Raw genomic sequence first — 12,532 nt, forward strand, 5'->3', positions numbered from 1 at the left:
GTCAGGTGGGGTATAGTGCACCCTTTCAAACTCCTCAACTACAGGAGGTCCCCTGCAGTTAAGGGCTCTCAGCTGCATAATACCTTTGCTACATCCAGCTAACCTGATTGTTCTAAGCGAGATTATTATTTCAAAGTTGCAAGCCAAAGCTGCGGGGATTGCTGTGCCTCCAGGGCCACGAATGCCTGTAAATATCACGCTTTTGTAAATAGCTGTTCTTGCTGCATTTTGTATAGACACCAGGCAAAAAACCAAAGCAGCGAGAAGCAATAAGGACAGTCTGCTCCCACCCCCGCCCACTCTTTGATAAATGGAGGGGACTCCTACTCTGGGCCTATCAAGATGGGTAAGGAAGGGGGAAATCTATGCACAGGCGTTAAAGCAGGCCATGTTGTAGCAATGGCCCAGGAAGCTGCTTCTTCAGCTCATATCACAGGAATCAAGCTGAGCACGAGCACCAGTTTGCACATCTTGGTCTACTGGAGGCGCAGTCTTCCGTGTCAGGCATTCAGGAATCCACACTGGTTCTGCCCTGACCTGTGGAAAAACACAAACAGAACCCCTGGCCCGGGTTAACACGGGGTCCGAGCTGTGCCATCCACCAGAAAGGGTATAGGTGGAATCAGTTTGGCGATGAATCAGGAGACTCTGGCGGTCTGAGATCCAAATCAGGTGCTTGAATTCTGCTTCTGATAAGACGTAAAGGGATCCAAAGTTTCTTAGCGGGGTTATCATCTGTTGAAACAAAAGCATAGCCTTTTCCTCGAATGAGGAGTTTTCCCGCTACACTCAATTGAGAAAATACCTCCTTTTTGTATTTGATTTAACATTGCATACATCCACTGAAAAATGCAGAGGTGATGGGCTTAAAGCCGCAGTGTTCTATACTGAAAAGGGGTTGTAGTAACTTTATCGGGGCAGGGAATAGGCTGCGCTTCCTGCCGTCCCTGGCTGCAGCGATTATACTGATTGGAGCTCTGAAACTCCACACTGGGGAAAGGGGCTGAAACTGGGAACATCTCCTGATTTTGAGGGGCCTGGGGCTGGTCCCCTTGCAGGTGTCCCGAGTTGGGGTCACCCACTACATCAAAATTAAAACGACAATCTCTGGCCCAATGATTTCCCCTCTTACACCGGGGACAGGGCCCGGGAGGTGCAAGTCTGGCTCTGCAGTCTCTGGCCCAGTGGTTTCCCTTCTTACACCTGGGACAGGGCCCAGGACGTGCTCTAGTAGCACAGCTTGGGGGCGCATAGCAATCTCTACGAAAGTGGCCTGGTTTTCCACAATTAAAACATCTTTTCTGAGCTTGTCTCTGTAAGGCATAGACCTGTACCTTATGTTTAGCAGAGCCAACATTCCTGCATGCTTCCAAAAACCCGAATATGTCTTCCTTCTCCTTAATAGGGCGCAGAATGGCCTGGCAATCCTTATTAGCATTTTCAAAGGCCAATAGTTTAGTCAACAGCTCCTGAGTTGCCTTATCTTTAACCTGCATTTCAATGGCCTTCATCAACCTTCCTATGAAATCTACATAAGGTTCTGAGGCTCTCTGGAAAATCTTTGTAAAACTTCCCTTAAATTCTGCTTCTGCATCAACCTTCTCCCATGCACGCAGGGCTATTTCACGGACATGAGCAAGAACAGCATGAGGCAAGGTGACTTGCCTTTCTGGGTCGCGCCATTTCCCTTCACCAGTTAACATCTCACAAGTCAACTGAAGACCTGAAAAGTTTTGTCCAGCATGGCCTAGGCCTTGAAGCTTTGCCTTGGCCTCATTATAGAGCCACATTCTCCATTCCAAGTACTGAGAACGGCTTAAGCATGTCTTAGCAACCATGTGAAAATCTTGAGGTACCCAGTAGGCCTTTTTACTCCAGTATGCAAGATACTCCCTACAGTACGGAGATGTAGGCCCATACGAGACACAGGCCCGTTTGAAACGACTGAGAGAATCCATCCTTAACCTGCGACAAGATGGATGCTGCTTCTTCTCTGCCTGGACTGGGCGATTGGGAGCATGTCCCGAGTGGCCTGTAGGCCGCTTAGCTGAGTCACTCTCGGACTCAGAATCTGAGTAAGTGATAGACTCATAACCCACATCACTTCCATCTAATACACTGGAAGTAGAGCTATATTCACCAGCCTCAGAAGTATTTTTCCTATGAAAACCCTTTCGAGACTTAGGTGTGGGAGGAGCTGAGGCCGTATTATTCCTAATGTTCTCCACATCAATTGCACTATTCAAAAATAGGAGAATAGAATTAACAATCTCCCATGTAGTCCAGAATTCCCAGGGGACCTTAGTCCCTTTCTTAGATGCCTTATAGACATTTTTCCTAACTTGTCTCCAAATCCTGCTTTCTAGAGTTCCTTCGTCTGGGAACCATGGGTTAACCTCATAAACTACTTTAAGGCAGGACCGAAGTTGGTCTCTGGAAATGTAGAGTTCCGGGTCTCCTATTCTGCGGGAGAGAGACTGAATCAAATTCATAAATGACTTGCCCTCTTCAGTCTGGCTCGAGAAAATATTAAAGATTTTGAAAAGGCCCAGAATCTGCCCCATCTTAGTGGGGGATTGCTGTTCGGATTCTAATCCGCAACACACACACAAAAAAATCCTGATCTCCCGCTCACCTTCTAGAGTGGGGCGCACCGAACACTTATTCTTACCTTTAGTCGGTAGTTCGGGCCCACCCAGGGACGCCAGCTGTAAGAGAACACGCAACCCGGAGATTCTTCTTCCAGCTATTTATTAAGAAACCTTCTCATGCAAACGAAAAAAGGATGAACGAAGCAGGGACTAAGGACGAAGAAGGAAAAGGAACCAGGGGGAGCCACTAGCTAGGCAGCTTCCCTCCTTATATACCTCTCGCTGCTTGTTTTCGCCCACGTGTCTGCATCTGATAGGTTAGTTACAGCTTATGGGCGTGGCAAGACATCCTGTTTCCTTATTAGGAATTGTTTTCGAAGCACACAGGTGTTGTTTACGAAGAACGGTGCAATTTACAAGCACAGTGCAACTGTTGTTGCAAAGCATGGTCCGTGGAGGCTCTCCACACTCCACCAAGGAGCTAAGACCACAAAGAGACTTTATTTCTGAGTAGAATTCGTAAACAATGGGTGGAGAGAGGAGAACACATAAGATATAAGGACAGACAGCAACTTTGGGGATGCTCACTTCCATCAACCAGTGTATCTTAATTCACTCACTTGAATAAGGCAGAAATAAATACCAAGCCTGAAAGAATCAATGAAATAACTGTAGTTATAGAACCACTGACAAATTTTGAAAGTCTAACTTCCTAGACTAGTCTAACTTTCTTAGCCTACAAGGTAAACCCTTTGGAAGTCTTTTCTCCCTCTTAAGTACAAATTTGTGCAAATCAGAAAACAATGTATCTCTGATCTGCAAGAGAAGTGAACCCACAGGGCAAACCACCACCGGCCCCAAACTAAGCAAACAAGTTAATAGAAGAAAAATCACAGCTCACTGGAGTAGTAGCCGGGAGCAGGAACCTCATCAGGAAGCAGCCTCTGGGCAAGAAACCTTGGACTGGACTGTCGTAGACAGATTCCTGGAGGATCAATGTAGACAAGTCTGAGTGCAAAAAAGTCCAGGGTAGAAGACTTTGCCAGGCAAGGAGGGAAGGATAATCCACTCTTTTGTGAGCTTTACTTATACCCAGAAGGAAAAATCTCTTCCTCCTGTTTTTAGAGCCCTTTTAAAGCCTGTCAGTATACTAGCTTTTTCCTAACAAGCTCTGCCCTCAAGAGAAACTAATAAACTGGAACCTAATCTGGAGTTGGCGGAGCCACTGATCTGAGGGAAGGGACTGAACACCAGCTGGCTCTCCTTCCCCAGGTATCACTGCATCACTGTATCACTGTTGTCCCGTTGTTCACCAATTTGCTCAAGCAGGCACCAGTAACGTCTCCACTGTGAGACTTGTTACTGTTTTTGGCATATTGAATACGCCAAGGGGAGCTTGCCAGGCTCTGCCATGGAGGCAAGATACTCTCGGTAGCTTGCCGGGCTCTCCAAGAGGAGCAGAGGAATTGAACCCGCTCATTTCCCAGTAAAGAAGGAAATTCTGCAACTCTGCCATCAATCCTTTTCTTAAAGAAGGGCTAGATGGACGTGGATTCCCAGTATATTTGATTTTTGTTTTGTTTTGTTGCTTTTTGGGTCACACCTGGCCATGCACAGGGGTTACTCCTGGCTCCTGGTTCATGCACTCAGGAACTACTCCTGGCGGTGCTCAGGGGACTATATGGGGTGCTGGGAATTGAACCCAGGTCAGCCGCGTGCAAGGCAAATGCCCTACCTGCGGTGCTATCACTCCAGCGCCCCCAATATATTTGAAGGGGACAACAGGAGAAAATTGTGTAAACGGGGGCATAACTAGGGACCCAGCTTGTATAGCAGATGGAAGCACTGAAAGGAAACAAGTTAGAAGAGGGTCCTGTCAGAAAAAGATTAGGAAACCCTGAGCTCACGCCTTCCTGCACAAGGAGGTGTGGGAGACACTGAGCAGCATATAGTCAGGGGCCAAGGCTGCAGACTGAGGCCGACACCCCACCCCCACCCTACAACCCAACACTAGAAGCCTCTCTGTTGTTCCCTGTATGCAGTAGGTCTTGTCAACACAACAGGTGACATGAAAATTAGATTCTGCTCTGAGAAAAACATTATCCGGAGAATAAAAAGGCAAGCCACAGGCTTGGAGAGAAGGCGAGAATACAGGATTGTTATCCAAAAATATGAAAGGATCTCTTAAATCTTAACAGTAAGAAAATAAAGAGCAAGTAGGACAAAGACTAGCAGGTAGCTCGTCAAAGAAGATACGCAGATAATTTAGAAAAGCATGCCTGAATAGACACCCACGTAATATAGCGTGAGAGAATTATGACGTGATCCCATGGCACCCTGATTACAGCCCCAGTCCACAACAATATCAGCTTCAATTGCTGGCCCTGTGTCGAGCAATAGGAACTCTTATTCATTGCTGGTGAAAACGAAAAAATGGTACAGCCAATTTGGAAAACAATTTGGAGGATTCTTTCAAAATGAAACCTACTCTTGCCACAATGATCGGTAATTATGTCCCTTTGGTCTTCATCCCCCAAAGTGAAATTTACGTGTGCACAAAAACCTATATTCGTATGCTTATAATGAAAGCTAAATAAAAGTCACACGTTACTGATGTAGGCAGGTAGACAGGGAAGGGCCCATGCCAATAGAATTCCTAGGAAGTAATAAAACCAATAGCACCAAGGCAGCAAGCACAGGAACCAAGGCCTTAAAGATCTTTACCTGGTGCCAACAACTCAGAGAAGGCTGGACTCCATCCCCACCTCCCCCCTCCCACACACAGAATCTCCTGCAGGAACAAAGGCTGGGAATGGTTACCTAAGTAGAAGCCCCACAGGTCAGGGCAGTAAAGTCCCTATCTAAAAGCCACCTTGAAGAAAGGAAAGCCGCACACGTCCTGCCGGAGCACTTGTGTACCCGTATCTCCCTTCTTGAAATATGTACTCAGGCTCTCTCCTCGGAAGAAGCCCACGTCTTCCCTTGAGCATCTGTCTCCCCTTCCTCCCCTCCCATCCCCCTCCCCTCCCCTCTCTCCTTCTCATCTCCCACCTCCTTTTCTCCCCCTTCCCACTACCCCCCTCCTAAAATCTGTTTTCACTTCGCTACTTGTCTTCTCTTTCTTCAAGATAGGACAAGAACCTGAAAGGCCTGGGTAAAGCCTAGAACTGTATTTCTTTTCCCATAAATAGCAATTCCTCACTCTAGGCTTAGTCCGAGGCTTACTGAGAAATCAGGTAGTGAGGATCAACTCCTTTGCTGAGAACACCAAGTAGACATCACGTTTGACTTGATGTTCACCTGGCAGGGCTGGGTTCACATGACGGGAAGGGGTTCATCTACAGACTTCATTAATCCTAGCCTCCCCAGCTGGTTTGGGGTGGCAGAGGCAAATCAGGGAGAGTGATGATCTCTCTCCTCTCCACCTCACATAAGCCATCCATGGAGACCTGCCTACATCATCACTGAAGAAAAAAAAATCAACCAGAATTTTGTCTTTTAGCAGGTGAAGTTAAGTAAAATATAGTATATCCCAACAATGGAAGCTTAGTGCTAAAAAGCAATAATCTATCCAGTGTATATTAGTAACAGAAGCCAATATGAAAGGCTGTATGTATATATTTTGACTCCAACTATTTGACATTGTGCAAAAAAAATCCAAGTTATAAAAACAGATACAGTAAAATAATGAGTGATTGACAAGAATTGGGCATGAAGGGAAATGTGCGTGGGAGAGCACAGAGGAAATAGAGCCATGGAAATACTCAGCACGATATTTCAAAAGACAATTTATGTCATCAGACAGTTGTCCATGTAAAATGTAACACACCAAGACAAACCCTAATGTAAACTACAATCTTTGAATGATTTTGACCTTTGTGTCTTGTAACAACTGTACTAATCTGGTGGGACACGTTAATAATGAGAAAGGCAATGCAGATGTGAGGACTGAGAATAATGAGAAATATCTGTACCTTTCCATTTTACTGTAAATCTAAAAACATAAAGCTTATTTTTTAAAAAGTCATATTCAACTCAAGGTCATTCTTTTTGCTTTTTGTAACTGAATTATAGAAAGCTGGGGGCAGGCAATTCCTTTAGTTAAAATGGAGCCTTCTTTCTTTAGAAGCAGGTGTTTTCATAGGGCAATGCACATTGATATTCCAAGGTACATTCTTTGGCACCCCACGCCCCTTCACACCTGTGCCTCCAGTCTCACACAAACATTATCTTGTTTGCAATTAGTTTAACCAAGAAGCAATATGCTAATTGTATAAGCTGTCTTCAAAAGAAAAGAAGCAAAATCAGAAGCTTATATTTTTTCTTTACTTAAATATATATGGACTGGATCAATAGCACAGTGGTGAGGGCATTTGCCTTGCACTCAGCCTACCTGGGTTCCATTCCTCCACCCCTCTTGGAGAGACTGGAAAGCTACTGAGAGTATCCAGCCCCCACGGCAGAGCTTGTCAAGCTACCCGTGGTGTATTCAATATGCCAAAAATAGTAACAAGTCTCACAATGGAGACTTATTGGTGCCCGCTCGAGCAAACCAGTGAGCAATGGGACGACAGTGCTACAGTGCTAAATAAATATATATATATATGTATAATATATGTGTGTATATATATGCATATGTGTATATATATATGATCCTAGGGAATCCTTGTGAAAAAACCTTTTTGAAAAAAATAAATGCAATCTATATATATATGTGTACCTAATTAGGCAAGGTATTAATCTAACAAGCTAATATTAGGATACACAATATCCCAATCAATGAAGCTATTTGTTAAAAGCAACATTTATGAGAATTTTCTATGTTTTATTAAATTAAAAATATATAAATAACATATACATATATGCACTCAGCAATTCCATACTATGCCCTCAGTATCCACTCTACGATAGCTAACAAAAATCAATAGTAAATAAAATACACTTGATCCCTATAGGCCTGATCCTTGCACTCAGCCTTAATTGCCTTTTAACTGTTGATCCAACAGTATCAGCATCAGCAACAGTAATAGTATCACAAGAAACACATGCAATGCAAATTTTAAACCAAACCAAGACATACCATATTAAAAATTGAAGGCAGGGGGCTCAGGAACCTGTTTACCGCCCAGATGATGCTGATGGTCTAATTTTAAGAATATTTTAAGAATCACTGATCAGGGCCAGGGAAGTAGCTCTAAGACCTGGAGGACACTCTTTCAGCATATGTGAGGCACCAAGTTGAAAGTTTTGTCTTGCATGTGCCTAAGGATCACCAGCTATAGCATCTCATTGTGGTACCTAAGTACTGAAATGCCTTGCTCAGAAGGTGGAGTATCACAGGAGTGACCCCTGGGCCCCTGAACATTATTTGGGAGCCTCCACACTCCATTCACTAAAAGAATCAATGATCCAATAAGGAAAACAACTATAAGTAGTTATTCATAGTAACTAAATAAAATGTTGTATAAGCAAATAAACAAAGGTAAAATTACCAGAAGAGGATGTAAAATCATTGTCCCTTTGGGGATTCAGACCAAACTTCCCTAAAGAACTGATGGAGTCATTTAACAGAAGAATAGATAATAGAAGTGTGATGTTGTCAATGGTATAAGATAGACGGTAAGTGTACAGATACTTACTCTGATCAACTTTAGAAAACCTTATGGTAAAATGCTGAAGAAATGAGCTGACTTTTAAGAGAATGAAAGGTAGACAAAGGGTGAAGGAATTCTTAATAATGGAAACATATTCTAAATCTTGAGTCTCATGGCTAAATGAAAGAAGACATTTTTGGGGGCTGGAGCAATAGCACAGCAGGTAGGGTATTTGCCTTGCAAGTGATCAACCCAGGTTCGATTCCCAGCAGCCCATATGGTCCCCTGGGCACCGCCAGGGGTAATTCCTGAGTGCAGAGCCATGAATTACCCCTATGCATCGCCAGGTGTGACCCAAAAAGAAAAAAGAGAGAGACATTTTTCAAGCTAGGAAAGTGGCTTAAGCAGAATAACACTTGCCTTGCCTGTTTGAAGCCCTCAGTTCAATCCTCAGGACTCGCCCCAACCCTTAAAGAAAAATAAAAGAAGGCATTGCTGCAGGAGTGCATTGACTGAGGGGGAGATAGGCATGGCAAAGCCAAGATAGAGGTTAACAGCACTGTAGCACTGTAGCACTGTTGTCCCATTGTTCATCGACTTGCTCAAGCGGGCACCAGTAATGTCTCCATTGTGAGACTTGTTGTTACTGTTTTTGGCATATTGAATACACCACAGATAGATAGTTTGCCAGGCTCTGCCATGCGGGCAGGATACTCTAAATTACAGCATTAAAGCAGAAAGAGATGATATAAGTTTTAGTTTCACGATGAATTACTACTTTATTTCCATTTATTTCAGAGTAGTATTTAATTATATATGTATATAAAGATTTGCTCTGTAGCACTGTAGCCCTGTTGCCCTGTTATTCATCGGTTTGTTCGAGCAGGCACCAGTAATGTCTCCATCATGAGACTTGTTGTTACTGTTTTTGGCATATCAAACAAATCACGGATAGCTTACCAGGCTCTGCCGTGCTGGCGGGATACTCTCGGTAGCCTGCTGGATTCTCCGAGAGGGATGGAGGAATTGAACCCGGGTCGGCCATGTTGGCCACGTGCAAGGCACATGCCCTACCCACTGTGCTATCGCACCCATGCTCTATTAAAGGATATTTGTGTTTCCAGTGTTAAGCTATCATAAATAAAGCTGTTCAACCACTTGAGTTCTAGTTTTAATGAACATAGACATATGATTTTATTTCCTAGGAATAGACTTGCTGAGTCATAGAACAGGTAAATGTTTGGAAAACTGCTGAGTAGTGTAGAACTTTCTGAAAGGGTTTCAGCCCTTTGCTGACAATCTTTTTCTTTTTTTCCCCGCTTTTTGGGTCACACCCAACGATTTACAGAGTTACTCCTGGCTTTGCACTCAGGAATTACTCCTAATGGTGCTCAGGGGACCATATGGGATGCTGGGAATCGAACCTAGGTCAAACACCTACCCACTGTGATATCACTCTAGCCACACTGACAATCTTCAATGTCCAGGTACCCCTTTACCTATGCTAAAATTTCTTTCACTGTCTGGCCCAAAGTATGACCTTCTAGTCCTGTCCCCTTACCTCCAGTGTCCCTCACTGTAATTGTATCAGGTGTGTGGCTAATAAATCTAAGATCTGCAGCTAGATGGTAACATATGGTCCCTTGTTGGTCCTTCTCTACAATTTGTCACTGGGCCTCTGAAGGGCCAGAGCCCAAAGGCTTTCTGTCCCCTTGATTTTCCTTGTTCTCTGATCATGTGAGTGAGAACCATTGCCTTCCTGCTATCTGCCCAGACAGGTAAAGGATCTGGGAGAAAGTTGTCTGGCTAGTGCACCTCTTTTTATAGCTTTTATTTCCTACCCCAGTCATTTCATTATCTGATTTGAATGACTATGTTTTGAACCAGTGAGAGTGAAAAGGACCAATTAAGTTAACTAGATTGCCTTGGGTGCCACCCTTCCACTTTCACCATATAATGGATAGTGATATCTCATAGTTTTAAACTTAGATTTCTCTGATGGGAAATAATATTGGACACTTTTTCCTATGTTCACTGACCATTGGGATATCTCTATAAAGTGTTGCTTCAAATATTCTGCTATGTTTAATTGGCTTATTCTTATTAATGAGTTAAATATTTCCTTTGTATATTCTGAATTGAATTCATTTGTCAAACATGTAAACATATACATAATATAGTGAATAATGTCACCCAAACTATACCTTACCTCTTTATTTTCTTCTAAAATTTTTCAGTTAGGTTTTCATTAAATGATTCATGAATGAGATAATATCCATTCAGAAAATAAGTAAAAAAGCATTGACCAAGATTTTTTAAGAGTACAACTTTTTTTTTTCTTTTTGGGTTACACCTGGCGATGCACAGGGGTTACTCCTGGCTCTGCACTCGGGAATCACTCCTGGCGGTGCTCAGGGAATCTTATGGGATGCTGGGAATCAAACCTGGGTTGACCGCGTGCAAGGCAAACGCCCTACCCGCTGTGCTATCACTCCAGCCCCCAAGAGTACAACTTTTAAATTTAATAAGATTTAATGTATCAGCACATTTATTTCAATTCATGCATTTTCTACATTATTCCTAGTTCCTTTTAATTTTTTTAATTTTTCAAATTTTAAAATAGTAAGGATATTCTATGTGTTACTTGAAGTTTTTCTAAATTGAGCCTTTATATTTTGATATATTACATCTCAGATAAGCTTAATAGTATAATACATAAAGGGTTTTAATTTTCATATCAATATCTATTTGTTTCAGCAGCATTTGTGAAAACATCAAATTGCTACAGCATCTTAGTACTTTTGTCATATATGTGTGGTATATATATGTATTGTTATATATATATACAATATACATATATATACAATACAATAAATAATATTTTGTATTGTTTATTCTTCTATTTAACTGATGTATTTCTTTTGAAAGTATATTTTCCTTCATAATATTAGCTTAAAACTAAGTGTTAAAATCAGATAACAGACTATTAAAGATGTTGATCTAAGGTCCTTTATATCTCCATGTAATTTTAGAAAAAAATTCAATTTTTTGTCTTGGCAATTTTTAAGAAAATTTGATTTCTGTGATTTATAATACTATTATTAGTTGGGTTTTATGGGCATGACATTTCAACACCACACTCTTCACTAGAATGCCCACTCCCTCCTCGATTAGAGCCCAATTCTCTCACCACATCCTACAAGCTTCCTACGCCAGACTCAGTTGTATAGATTAGCTTTCAGGTTTTTTTTTTTTTTAATTTTTTATTGTGGAAAGTTACAAAGTTACAAAGTTTTCAGGTTTAAATCTCAGTTATACAATGCTCGAATACCCATCCCTTCACTAGTGCTCATATAGCTTTCAGGTTTAAAGTATGACTCTAGGGGGTGGAGAGAAGTACAGAAGATAACTCAAACATGGTTTTCATCCTTTGATATTGAACACCCCAGACAGTTCCTGAACCTCACCAGGAGGGACCCATGAGCACAGAGTGAGGACATTACTGGATATGGTTCAAAAAATGGGGATAAAAGAAGAAAAAGTTTGATTTCAGTTTCTTAAATGGGTACAGCCTATTCAGATTTTTAAAAATTTCTACTAAGTTTTCATTTGCACATTATTATTTTTTATCTCATCTAAATTTCTGGACCTGAGGAGGTTTGTGTCAGAATTTACTTATTTCCTATTATCCTTTCACTGTTTCTAGAATCTGTGAAGGTGTCCTGTCTCTTATTCCTAATTTTAGTTTTTCTTTTACTTTTCTTTATTCTATCTAGAGAGATTTTATCAATTTTATTGAGGTTTCAAAGAACTATTATTTTGCCCATTGGATTTTCTCAATTGCTTGTCCATTACATATTTTATTGATTTCTGCATATATTTTATTAAAGACTTTATTCCATTTACTTTGAGCTTAACAAGCTCTTCTTTTTCTAGCGTCTTAAAGTGAATCATATATCATTGATTTTATAGTTTCTTCTTTCCAATACCATGTCATTTAAAATTTATATTTCCCTAAAACTTCCTCCCACAATTTCTGGCAAATCGTTTTTACTTTTATTCCTTAAATATTCTACCAATACTTTTAAATTTACTTAAATGGTTCTTATTTGGTTCATAGGTTTTTCTAGAGTGAATTGTTTTGCTTTCAAATAGTTAGAGGTTTTTCAGATAATCTTCTTTTATTAATTTCACATTTAATACTATTGTGATAAAAAAAACAGTCTCAGTATGATTTCATTCTTTTGAAACATTGAGATTTGCTCTATGGCTTAGCATATGGTATGTCTTAGCAAATAATTGATGTGCACTTGAACTAGATGATTAATTTCTCACTCATTTTATCAC

The sequence above is a fragment of the Sorex araneus genome, chromosome 3, assembly GCF_027595985.1.
Source record: "Sorex araneus isolate mSorAra2 chromosome 3, mSorAra2.pri, whole genome shotgun sequence".
Lineage (NCBI taxonomy): Eukaryota > Metazoa > Chordata > Mammalia > Eulipotyphla > Soricidae > Sorex > Sorex araneus.